Here is a 13,232-nt window from a genome sequence, read left to right on the forward strand (position 1 = left end):
ATAATATATTTTAAATATAGTAAAGTAACATATTCCAATAAAAAAATTGTTAATAAAAAAATTATATAAATATTTTTTATATAAATTTTTGTTTCGCACAAAATAAAATTATTATAACTATGCTTGCTTTTTACGATGTATATATATTTTTTAAATTAAATTTATATAATACAAAATCTTTTATCATTCACTTCATATTTAATGTTATAATTTGTTTCATACAAAATAAAATTATATATATGTATTAGTTAAATTTATATAACACAATTTTTTATTATTATATTTATATTTAGATAAATTCTACTATATCCTTTCTATAATAATATATATATTATCTTCTGTGACATGTCATCTTTTAATTAATTGCTATATTAACTATGATTAAACTATTGATAATTAAATTATAGCCCAAAATAAATAATTATATAATTTATTAAAAATTTAATCTTTAATTCTTCCCCAAATCAAGCTCCCACACAATGAACCCTAATCCTCTCTATCTCCTTCCCCCATCTCCGTTTGTCCTTCTGTCTCCTCTCTCCGCTGCCATGGATCCCTACTTTCATCACTACCGTCGCCCAAATACGTATATTCCTCTTCCTCCGACGTATAACCACCACCATCTCCGCCAGGTTCCCAACCACGTTCTTGTGAACCCTACCGCATTCAATTTCAACCCTCCCGTTTTTTTACCCGCCAATCCACTCTTTGTTCCTCTGGTTCCTGTTCTTTTCGAACATGATTCGCGTCACCGTAGTCAATGCTATCGCAGTCTCCTTCAAATTCTAACCCTAGCCGCAGTGCTTCCAGGTTCAGGAAGGAGTGCTTTGGCGGAGCAAACCGCCGTTGCCATGTGCTTGTTCCTCCGAATTCCGGTATCAAATCGAAACTTTGCTCGGAAGAGGTGCGAGACTCTTCTCTCGAGACAACGGCTTTGGAACTGGATAGGTATGATTACGATAGAGCAGATAGGGTTCATGAATATAATGGCATTCCAAAAAAACAGGTTAAGAGTAAGAGTGCTTTTCTTAGAATCCAGGCGCCAAAACCGAGCAATGGTAAGAATGAGGATGATGAACAATTACATTGTGATGATTGTGCTGCTGTTGACTCATTGGTTATTTTAACACTAAAAAAATTATTTGGATAAGTTTTGCAAAGGAACACATCTAGATGCTCAGACCCAGTAAGATTGTGTTTGATACACTGGCTTGATGGTAATAGTTTCTTGTGATTTGGAATTTTGTTTCCCCCTAAAGAATGTAGTGCTACATGATCTGGATTCTGCCAATGCACAACCTCAAGGTGGGCAAGAATCGATTGATGAGTGCAAATAGTGGATATGGTGGCTTAGGAGTACAGGAACAGAATCGATTGATGAGTGTTGTGCTTCCACAAGGTACGTATTTTTATGGATGTCCATTATAATGGTGTTGAACAATACTTATCCACAAAGATGTTCTCATGCAATGACCCCTAATTGCATTTGCTTTGTGCAAGTGCAGCCATAGAGAAGATGACTTTATTTTCTATTTGCATTAGTTCAACTTGTCCAACTAGTTGGCCTTCTTCTATGCAACCACATTGTTCGCTTCCACATGTTGAAAACTGTTAAAGAACTGATGGTTGTTTTAGATTTGTATGTAATATGCTTGATGAAATCATTTATATTTGTTTTCATGCATGTTGAATGCATAAATATTTTTCTTACGATTGATACTCATTTGAGCTTATGATAGGTATTGAAGTACTTTGTGGTGACAAGAGCTTCTTGATTCAGGATCTCCGTAGGTGATTTCAATGCTAGGGAACTCTTATCCCAATGCTGGTGGTCCACTTTCACAAAGCCATGTTATGGATATGTTGAATGATGTAAACTCGAGTGATAATTCTCGTTTTGACATGAATGACTTCCCTCAACTGACTAGTCGACCTAGTTCTGCTGGAGGGCCTCAAGCACAATTGGGTGCAAACGAAGATTTCCAGCTTTGCCAGGATTCAAAGGTGTAGTTACTGGAGAAGATATGTGACCTGATTGGCTGTTATGCATTTCTTTCTAGCAATTTTGGCTGTTTTATGTTATCAAATAGTTTTTTTGTATAGTTGCCTTATGATTTGTTGTTTAAAGTGTCTCTTCTTACAGAGTTGAGTTGTAGACTGAATTATGCACTTTCTCTTATGGAAAGTTTTATGGATTTATGTGCATATCTACCTTAGTTCCTTTGGTGCTTGGTTTTATTGCTTTGTTTATTATATTCTGAAATTGTAAGTCATGTAAGGTGTTAAATAAGCATATGGTTTCCTGGTTTGTATCTCATCAAGTGTTTGTAGGTTGGAACTACTGAATGATTTGTCTTTTTATCACAAAATGTAGAATCACCATTAATAGATTGTTCCAACTCTTACTTCCTTGTGCAATTTGATTTTAACATGCGGATTTTTTATGTTGTAAGATATGATTCTGATTGGACTGAAAAAAATATTTTTTGCAAATCCTTGTTTGGACACAGAACAGCATAGTGAGTTCAAATTCATAATGATTAATGAGATCTGATAAATAAATGTCCTACTCCCTCCGCAAGTGAATTATGGTTAATATTAATAAACATGGCATAAAGAGTTCAGAATAATTAAAGAAAGGGAACCGAGGAATTTTCACGGTTCTTCCGGATTTTAAGAATTTGTTTAAAGATAGGTTTGGAGAAATGATTGAGTTGTCTTTGTGTGTATAAAAGTAATTATCTTATACATTTTCCTTTAATGTTGAGTGTTTCTTGTTTTAGAGGATCTTGGTTGCCTGAAACTTGAATTTAAGTAAACGGTGGAAATGTGTAAAGTAAAGTGGATTTTTTTTTCTTCTTTTCATTCTATTCCTCTAATACTTGAAATCTTAGTTCATAATCATTACCAAAAAGAAACCACAAAGCTAAAGGAAAACAAATGATACCCCGACCCCCCCCCCCTTTATTCTTTTTTCTTCCGCCTAAAAAAAACACACAAATACTCAGACAAATAAATAAATAATAAACCAAAACACCATGGATGAGAAATCCTTATTTTACTTGTTCATATAATAAGATTGCACAAGATTTATATACAAACTATCCCTCAAAATAATTATAATTCTGCTCAGAATTGGAATTCCGTGTGTTTTTAGGTGAATTCTATGCCAAAAAATCAAAATAATACAAACAGTGACCCTAGGCATATCTGACTGTGTTTCATACTTTAGTCTGTCCCATAAAGTTATAATGGAAAGACGAAGGAAAGTTAATGTATATTGAGAAACAAGTAATACAAACCTTGTACTCCAGAGAATCCAGAATGGGTAGTAAATGAGGCGCAATAAGACCCAAGATAAAATAAATAGAATAAATGCAATGCTCGCAATTGTTTCAGCACCACTGTATTTGGACATTTTCCCTATCTCCAGAAACACATCACTAGCATCATGAAGAGCTAAAACAACAGATCCAACACGAGCAAACCTGAAGGTGTTAACATAGAAGAGAAAATTGATACCGTTGTATAAAAATATCAAAGTGAAGTGTATTTATATCAATTAGCATTAGAACTAGCATGTGCAATAGGACCACAATCTCTCTTGTTTTAATATGAACCTATGGTTAATATGGTGTCTATGATTGTATTTACCACTGATGCTTAAGATTTTAATACAGTAATTATCCTTTAGATTTCTCTTAGTAAGTTAAAATTCACCATATAACTCAACTCATTATGAGCAAGGTCATTGTGAAAAGAGGACATTATTTTAAAATGAAAGTAATTAGCATGATTTAATCAAGAATCCTCACAGATATAACCCTTTCAGTTTGAAGTTTGCGAAATATAAATGAACACAAACAAATTAAGAAAATTATAGATTTGTATCTCCAAAGAAATTACAATTAAAAAAAATTTTGCATGACAAGACAATAAGAAATTAACACACCTAAAAATATAAGACAGCACAATGAGAATGAAAGTAGCCACATGGTGACCCATGGACACCCCAAAGTCGGAGCGCCGTGTTTCCCAAAATATTAAAGCAAAGATGGAGTAAGAATATAATCCAGTAGCATGCATGTAGAGTGCCTTCAGTTTCAACCTGAAATGTTTAGAGCTTACAACTCTATCACCAGACTTAATTTGAACACAATTTATAGCAAGGGAAAATGATTGCAGAAAGATATTAAACATTGCAACTGGATAACTATAATAACTGGGCTTATAAGCAAATAATCTTACTTAATCTTTTGATCTGGCCAGACCTGGCTCCCTGGCCCCACCCAAAAATTTCTTGTATTAGTAAACCAAGGTTCATCATAAGTTACGGACAGAGCAAGTACTTCTGCTGACAGAAAATAAACACATCTCCAGGCTGATTCCTTGAACTTCCTAATCTTTTTCTTCTCTCATCATTTTGGAAATCCAGCTGCTTATGCCCCTTTCCAAATATCAACAGTCTACCCAATTTCTGTAAATGTTGTTTACTTTAGTTTATATGAACAAACTAGAACCAGAAATAGAAAATTCTAAAAGTATAGAACGACCACAGTGCAAGGCCACCAAATGATGACTCCTAGCATCATCACAGTTTGATAGATAAAACAAGTGATGAAAAGCATAAGGAAAAATAACATGAAAAAATAAGACGAGAAAAGAAGCTTATATGTTACCAAGATTATATAAAGTAAGAATGTAATCACCTAAAACAACATAAATATTTAAAATCAGTTTTACCATCTATCATGAACGAGGGAGGGGGGATGAAGCATGCAGATATTCATTGTCTTTGGAATTTCCAATCATGAAGGGTCAGCATTTTCACTCTTTTAACAAAAAAGTATGTTAACATTATAAATTTAATTAGCTTGTGAAGAAAGCTAACCAAACCCTCACTGATGAACACACTAATCCAATAACGGAAAGCAAAAAAAGGATCAAAATGTTGATGCTGAAGCCCTCAGTAGAAATAAAGAAGATATCATAAAATATCAAGGCATATCTGTGAAGATAGCATAGAATCAATTTTGTTATTTACTGTATATATGATCAAATCACATCAGTGTTATTTTAAGCAAAATTATACCATTAATTTGCACTGAATTTTGTGAAAATTGAACATCAATAAGACTGACAACTCATATTCATGCATATTTGAAACTCTTATATATTACCATCAATTTTGATCTATAAAAGAGTATGTCTAATGATTTTAGATTGATATGAAATTTTATAGATTTGATCTACAATGCACAAACTTCTAATCCAACATATTCAACATAATAATTTTGATATAATTCTAGTTTCTATCTCTTCCTCTCCTACCTAAAACCCTCAATCTCAACAGAGCTCCAGATAACAGAATTGGATTGAATTTAGGGATTCAAAAACACATTGAAGATACTGTAATCACCCCCAAGCTAAACAGTGTAGGAACCATCTCACACCTCTGAAACTATAATAACAATAACGCCGCACAGAACAACACTCCTTAAACTGATACAACAACTCACACATATTATATTCAAAAACTCCGTTCCTCAAAAAATTCTCATGAAAACTCAGTAACAAGTAGCAAACGTAAACAACAATACATTCAAGTCAACGCCACCATGAAAACACTATTGAAAAAAAAATTACGAACTTAAGGTAGAAGCCCTTACAATCGCAATTGTACTTTCCTCAATATTAAAGGCATTAATATTAAAAAAAAGGAACACAAGCTAATAAAAAAAGTAAAAAAAAAAAAACCAATATGAGTAACTAAGAGAGAATTAGGGAATATTCAAATAAAGTTTGCCCAAGTTAATTCTTTGGTTGACATGTATGCTAAATGTGATTCGGGGAAGCAAATAGGATTTTTGCAAATTGGGCTCTTCAAAGTTCAGTTACTTGGACAGCCCTGATCTCGAGTAATGTTCAGAAGGGACACCCTGAAGAAGGTATAAAGCTATTAATTGATATGCAAAGAGCTCAAAAGACTGCAGATGCAGCTACCTATGCTAGCATCCTAAAAGCCTGTGCAAATTTAGCCTCTTAGGCTCTGGGAAAGCAGTTACACTCGCAAATTAATATTTTGGATAATTTTCAGTTGGTCTACCAATCTGATATTTAATACATTACCAGTGTTATTGACAAGTATATTTGTGAATCTAGTAGCTTCAAACAAATTCTGATAAAGCTTTATGCGGGTGAAAGCATAAATACCTTACGATATGAATGTAAAAGTGTTCTTTCGAGTTTCTTGTCGAGTCTTTTCAAAGGCTATGCACTGAGGGAAAAAAAGAATATTCAACATCAAAACACATTGCAAGGCTTGAATTACTACAGAAGCACTGGAGGTCAAATCATTCCTGAAGCTCAACAAAATAATAGACACATTACCTCTCTTCAGTTACTGCTCTAAATGCGTCCATGAATACTTCAACATTATGGTTTGAACATTCAAATTCAACTTCTAATTATACTGTTCACAAATCAGAGAGGAGAATAGTTCTGATGCTTAAGAAAAACGATATTTTCACCCAACTAGTTGCAACTGTAAATTGAAAAATGGTTGGCAATGAATTACATAAACCTTAACAACAAGATTTGTTGCAAAATTAGAAATGCCAACCTTTCCCTCCAATGCTTCTACAACAGCAAGAGCCTTATCTGCAAGAGGTCTAGGAAAACTCTTGGACTACAAAAGGAAGTAATAAACAAGATGTAAGTACTCATTCTATGGCTCCTACTAATGCTCAGCAGCAAACACAATACCAATACAGACGTTGATGCAAATAACATCTTATTCTTACAATTGCAACTCTGTCTCCAGGACTAACTGAAATAGATTCAGAACTTGGAGCCTCCTGAAGCTCAACACCATTCTTCAATTTGTTCTGTTCATTCTGCAGATGATGAATCTATTGTGTTAGACCATATTAAACCCTCAAGATATATATCACGTTTATAGAAAGTTCATTGTATAGAATTACCAGATCATGAAAAAGCATATCCACCATAGGAGCTGCTACTGTTCCTAGTAAATGCCTATGTAAAACAACCTGCCATCATTTACATGTCAATTTGCACATTTCAACAATGAAAATAGAAAAATTAAACTTCTAAAAAACATAACAGAACTTACATAAGTTTATTGATCATCTTCAATCAATTCCAAGGCTTTTTCATAGAGGTGCATGTTTAAGAAAGACTGCCACCAGGGAAACACGGAAAAAACAATTAAGATAGTAAACTGTATGTATAAAAGACCACAAAAGTTGTGTTTGTGCCACTTTAGCAAACCTCATCAAGTTTCTTCTGCAAATTATCAAGCAATCGTTTCATTCTGTCTGCATTTTCTGTTAGTAATGCCTTCCTTTTCTCCATCCAAGAACTGATTTTTGTAGGCCTTAATTTGTTAGCCGAAGGCTCAAGAATTGTTTCAGGATCATCTAGACCTATTAAATTTATAGCACTGCATTTGAGAATACAGAATAACTTGTATAGGAAGAAAGGAAAGATCTGAAGTCAGAATCAACAGACCTTGTTCTTCAAACTCGGGAAACAGGGTAGTAATTTTCTGCACGATCCATTCTTCTGAGGGACTACTAAGATTGTCGTCCTTCATTTTAACTAATTCTTTCCTTGAACCTGACTTTGAATCTGATGTTTGTGACGACGTATCCTTGCTCTTTCTCTGGGTTTTCTTAGATTTTGTGGATGCCTGTTCCTGGTTATCTGGATCACTTTCAGATAGATTTGCCGCTGCATTTCCAGTGGCTTTCCCCTTTTTTTTTTCTTGGACCCTTTATCAAAATGCTTGTTGGCCCCAGCATCACTTGCCATTTCATTGGACTCATTCAACCTTCCTGAATCGTATCCTTTTGCTTCATTGGCAAACGCCTGTGATGCGATGTAAGAAGTGAAAACCATAATAAATTCCCTTAATGTTTGAAAGAGGAACTAAATTATTAGCACCAACGTAGATAGCAGAGCACTTTAATACTACCACCTTGGACACTATCAATCAGAGGATTAAGAGTAAAAACTGGAAATGCAATACATCAAAAGTATTTAAAATTGCTTCCAATTGTTGCCAACCAAACACTGAGAGAAGGATCATCAAGGGTTCAACCAAAACAAAGGCCCAAGAAAGAAACCATAAAACCTTAATCTGGACATCACTTTGACAATGCATAATCGATCGCAAACATGTCACTTACAGCTGGTGTCCAATGGACTCCTGCACGAACTGATCCTTGAATCTCGCCTTCTTTAACAAGTCCATTAAACAAAGATTGGAAGAAAGATCCATCAACCGCCACACCACCGGTTCTGCCCATTTCCTGCAGTAACTGCTGCAATGAGCTCCACAACATCGTCAAATTTGTTGGCACTGTGATGCCCCTTGCTGCCCCCCCGAACCATTGCATTCATGCGGGCCACATAGGCAGCAGTATACAATTGCCCTCCCTCAAGCCTTCCTTTCACATGTCCCAAAGATCAACAACACGTAAAATATAACTCCGATGTCATTCCAAATCTTACATAACACATGAGAAACACTATTGCGGTGGGTCGTGGCTTAGTGGTCAAGGATAAATAAAGACATAGGAAGAAGGAAGGAAGTGTGGCAACAGGCGAACAGCAAGCAAGAGCATCGGCAAGGCAACCATTAGCAGCAGTAGCCAAGGAACAGAGTTTCTGACGAGAAGATGGGTTTAGAGAAGGATAGACGATGAGTTTAGGGAACAAAAGCTCAGCAAAACAGAGATTCTGGTGAGAAGCATTGACGAAGGAGTTAAAGAAGGATGGAGAAGAATGATTTGGTTTAGGCGGGTTTAGGTTTTCCTTTTGCGCCAAATTCTGGAAAAAATTGAAAGAGGCGGTTATTTATCCAAGATTAAAAATCTTTTAAAGGGGTTTATAAAATCATGTAAATAGAATTTCGAGAAAAAGAAAAGGAAAAAAGGACTTCTCCTATCAATATTGCAGGAATTTATAAACAGTCATAGTAAATAATATCAGTAAAATAAAACATTTTTTGTAATCCACAATGATTTTAAATTGGATGAAATACTATTCAAGTTTAGTATATTGACATGTTTAAATATTATATTAGCAGTTTAATATATTCAGTAGCTTTTTAAAAGATTAATTTTTCTAATTTTAATTTTAATCTTATTAATTTGACATAATAATTTAAACATTAAAAATAAAAATATTAAAAAATGTATAAAAGTTTTATAATTTATATTATATAAAATTAATAAATTTAAATTAAATAAATTTATTATGTTGTAATAACAACATAATAAATTATAAATAATTAACTATTTATAAACGTTATTAACTTTACTTATTTATTTTTAATAGTATCTAATTTGAAGTAGAGATAAAAATCCATATTTAAAATACTCTTTATATTCATACATAATATCAATTGATGAAAAATATTTTTTAAATTTTATATTTAACTTTTTAAATTATCTTTATTTTTATTATTTTTTTAAAACATTAATGTACATTTTTGTAATACCCCTTAACTATATTAAACAATATTTTTTTTCTTACTATATACTAATATCTGTACACATACGTAATATTAACTATTAAATTACATTGGCCTTTCTTCTTATTTTTTTCTTCTTCTGTTACCTTCTCTTCACCCGATCGTTATGAATTATCACCACGTATTATCATCGCAACTTTTACCGTTGTCTGTCACCATAATCTACAACCATCTATGCTGTTAACTTTTATGAGTTGTTGAAGATTTGCTGAAAAAATTAAAACACAAAGCATTTATAATTTTTGGCCAAATTATCAAGATTTGAAGTTAGTAATCCTATAAAACAATATCAAAATTTATTATTTCGATCTAAGTTAATAAAAAACAGCTCATAAAAAACAGCTCATAAAAGTTATAAATTTGGATTTATCTTGAAAGCTAAAAATTAAAGTTAAATCATATTAGCTCTTTTATTAAGCACAGAAATAAACATCAAAATGACTCAACAATAGGTTCGATTAGAGAACAAAATATCCTATAATAAAAGAATCACTTAAGCTAAAACGTGCATAACAAAATATGACGTGCATCGGCAAATATAAAATGCAACGAAAAAAATAAACTATATATCATTTTGCAGTCGTGACTATTTTTGTAGTATATCTTTCATATATGCATGTGCCTTATTCATAACTTCTGACTTCTTCAAATTGAATTCCTTGCTAACCAAGTAGAAAGATTTGTGTTCTAACATTCGTTCGATGAATATAGCCTGTGTGACATAAAATATTGTTGGTTATTGTGTAGTACAAGCAATGTAACAGGTTAATTTTTATTACCTGTTTAAAATGGATAGATTATAAAAAATTTAAAAATTATTAATTCGATATTAGTGTTAACAAATGAACCTTCATTTCAAATTAAACAAACTACTAAATCACTTACAAACCGAATATAGCAATGATTTTAAAATACAAATTCAAATCGTAATTTCAAACGATGTCATGTTTTTTTGTTATATACAAAACATTCAAAATTAATAGGTAATAAATGTTTAAAAACTAATTGTACTTTTAACAAAATCAAACTGGACCACTTACCATGGTTTTAACTGATAATAGCCTACCATAGTTTTTGTCTGGTACTTTACAAGAATCAAGCACAAAGATCTTTTCTTTTTTCACGTCTACAATCATCAGGAACCAATGCTCATTGAGGTCGTTGATGGGGACAAAAATCTACTTATTTACAAAATAATAAGGATTGTGAATCTATGCTATTAAGATAAACATACAATTTGGATTAAATAAATCATATATTATTTACGAAAAATTAAAGAACTTACCCTTGACAAATACTCAATCTTACACATGTAGTTATCCGCATATTGTTCCCTTAGTTGATTGGGTGGTCTAGATCATGTAAGTGCTAATTGCTTATTATATTGTCATAAAAAAATAATACATCAAGTTATTCATATGCTGCTTGAAACTTAATCCAAACAAAATATTAAATACAGATTTTTTGGGGTATTTTTTTACTGAAACTTACCGAAAAGGTTGTTGGCAGAAACCATAGGCGGCACAAACAACTTCATCCGTCGTTAGAATCATGTCCTCCGGTGGTCTAAAACTAATGGGCATCCACTACAAACACGAAGCCATCATCATGTGTAATTAGACAATAAAATTAAAAAAAGTAATACTAAACAAAGTCATCACTACACAATTTCATGTTTTTATACACATACCTGTGGAACTTTCGGGCCACATGAACGCCGCGGTACCACAAATGATGAGGTACCCTTTTTACCAATATATATTCCCGTATTTGAATTCAAATCTAATCAGATGATCTTGGTGGGGAGGCATTTGGTTTGAAGAGCTCCTTGAGAATCACGTCATTTGCGTGGTTATCAGAATTGTTGCTAGGGGAGAATTTGTGTAGGGTGGGTTGTACAACTGTTTTTTGACAACATTCTTGGGATCGAATGAATTTGCTCATTATTTTATCTATGTCAACTTTGTTATCAGTTTTTGCATTATTAATATTTGTGGTATTATTAATGGCTAAATTTTCTAGGTACGGATTGTCCGATCTAGTTCTATTAACGGCGTATAATGGATAAGCCATTTGGTTTTGTTTTTCGAGGATTTTCGTCAGAGAGGTTATGGCTGTTGTCATCCTATCAACTGCATTAGTAAAAATAATTTCACGCTGGTGGTGGTACTAGTTGTAGGTGGGTGGTGAGTCAGCTTCAACGTGTTGAGAACGGTTCTTATTAAGGGGCGAACTTACCTCCTTTTGTTTCTTGTTACCCATATTTAAACTTCTATGAAAACTGTATGTTAAATGTTGCAAATAACACAAATTACGAACACTTATTTAAAGCATCAACCGATACTTAATAATTAATAAACGTTAAAATTGTATTCTAAATATTACATAAAATTTAATAAAAATTAATTCCTATTAAAAAATTATCACAAAGAATGTAGCTTATTGAAGTTGAAAAAATGATTACTTCATTGTTCACTAAATATACGCTGAAATATTAATCTGATACATTGTTCCATGATCTCTGGTGCAGAATAATTATTTACACAGAAAATAATGATTCATGTTTTAAAAATTGTAATTAAAAATAATCTACAAAATTTCAGAAAATGTTTAAAATCATGTACTAAAGATATGTACTAATAAAGAATAAAACAGTTTTTTTTTGTATTATATTAAATATTACGGGATAATAATTAAGAATTAAATTAAAGTTGAGAAAAACACAAAATTGGACTTACACCTATTACTCAAATAAACCGATTATACTATAAAGACCATATTTAGTTGTATAATAAAATTGGACCGGTTACCTTGAGGATGTATCTATTATTTGTTTTAGTGTTCTTTTCCTCTGCTTTGTCCTATTCTTGTCCATGCTGTCTGTCGATTCGCTTGTTACGTTGATGGTAGATTTAGCTCTTTCCTTACTTGGCCTCCTTCCTCTCCCCCTCGAAGACATGTTTTCGTCATAATAGTTAATTCAAGCAAAAATTAATTAAATTTTTTCTCGTATGAATAGGTAAATTATAAAAACTTTTGACTAGAGTAGATCCAGGTGCTCCGAATTTATAAGGGCTAATGATAGAGTAGATTTCAAAAATTAAAATTTCAAATATTGAATTTTGAACAACTCAAATTTAAAGTTACGGAATTCAATTTATTTTCAATCTACATCATGTCAACCACATTTAATAAAAATACACTAAAATTTTAAATTGAAGTAATAGTTTCCTTTTTTAAATTTATCCAAAAATATCTTATTCCAATATAAAGACGCAAATACATTTTTTCATATATCTTTAGAAATCGCTACTAGCAGTAGCGGTTTACGTAAATACATAATCCACTATAGCCAGTTGCATATTACATGCAAATGGGGAAACACATAAGCCGCTAGAGGTTGTCGCGGTTTCTGTTTATCAATGCTTGGCCATAAACCGCTACTGGCAATAGCGGTTTATGTGCATAGAGACACGTGCGTAAATCGCTGGAGGCTATAACGATTTAGGTTGAAAAAGGTATTTTTTGTTTCTGTACCATTTAAAAGAGAGAAAAATAATGCATTTAAACTTATAAAACATTAAATCGAATTTATTTTTTAACCGAATTTCTGAATTTCTTTAGTTTAAAACTTAAATGGTATTGTTGTTATTGTTAGATATTCGTTTTT

The 13,232-nt window shown here is 32.4% G+C and overlaps 1 long non-coding RNA gene and 1 pseudogene across 1 annotated transcript; one reads left to right on the top strand and one right to left on the bottom strand.

Annotated features, from left to right (window-relative positions):
• The first annotated feature begins 456 nt into the window (after positions 1–456).
• Positions 457–2,405, top strand: LOC114924149 (uncharacterized). Its single transcript, XR_003810812.2, has 2 exons — positions 457–1,399; positions 1,740–2,405. It is a non-coding gene; the product is annotated as an uncharacterized lncRNA (long non-coding RNA).
• Positions 2,406–3,043: 638 nt separating this feature from the next.
• LOC112696618 (uncharacterized) lies at positions 3,044–7,618 on the bottom strand (annotated as a pseudogene).
• Positions 7,619–13,232: the final 5,614 nt, after the last annotated feature.

The sequence above is a fragment of the Arachis hypogaea genome, chromosome 6 (assembly GCF_003086295.3).
Source record: "Arachis hypogaea cultivar Tifrunner chromosome 6, arahy.Tifrunner.gnm2.J5K5, whole genome shotgun sequence".
Classification (NCBI taxonomy): domain Eukaryota; kingdom Viridiplantae; phylum Streptophyta; class Magnoliopsida; order Fabales; family Fabaceae; genus Arachis; species Arachis hypogaea.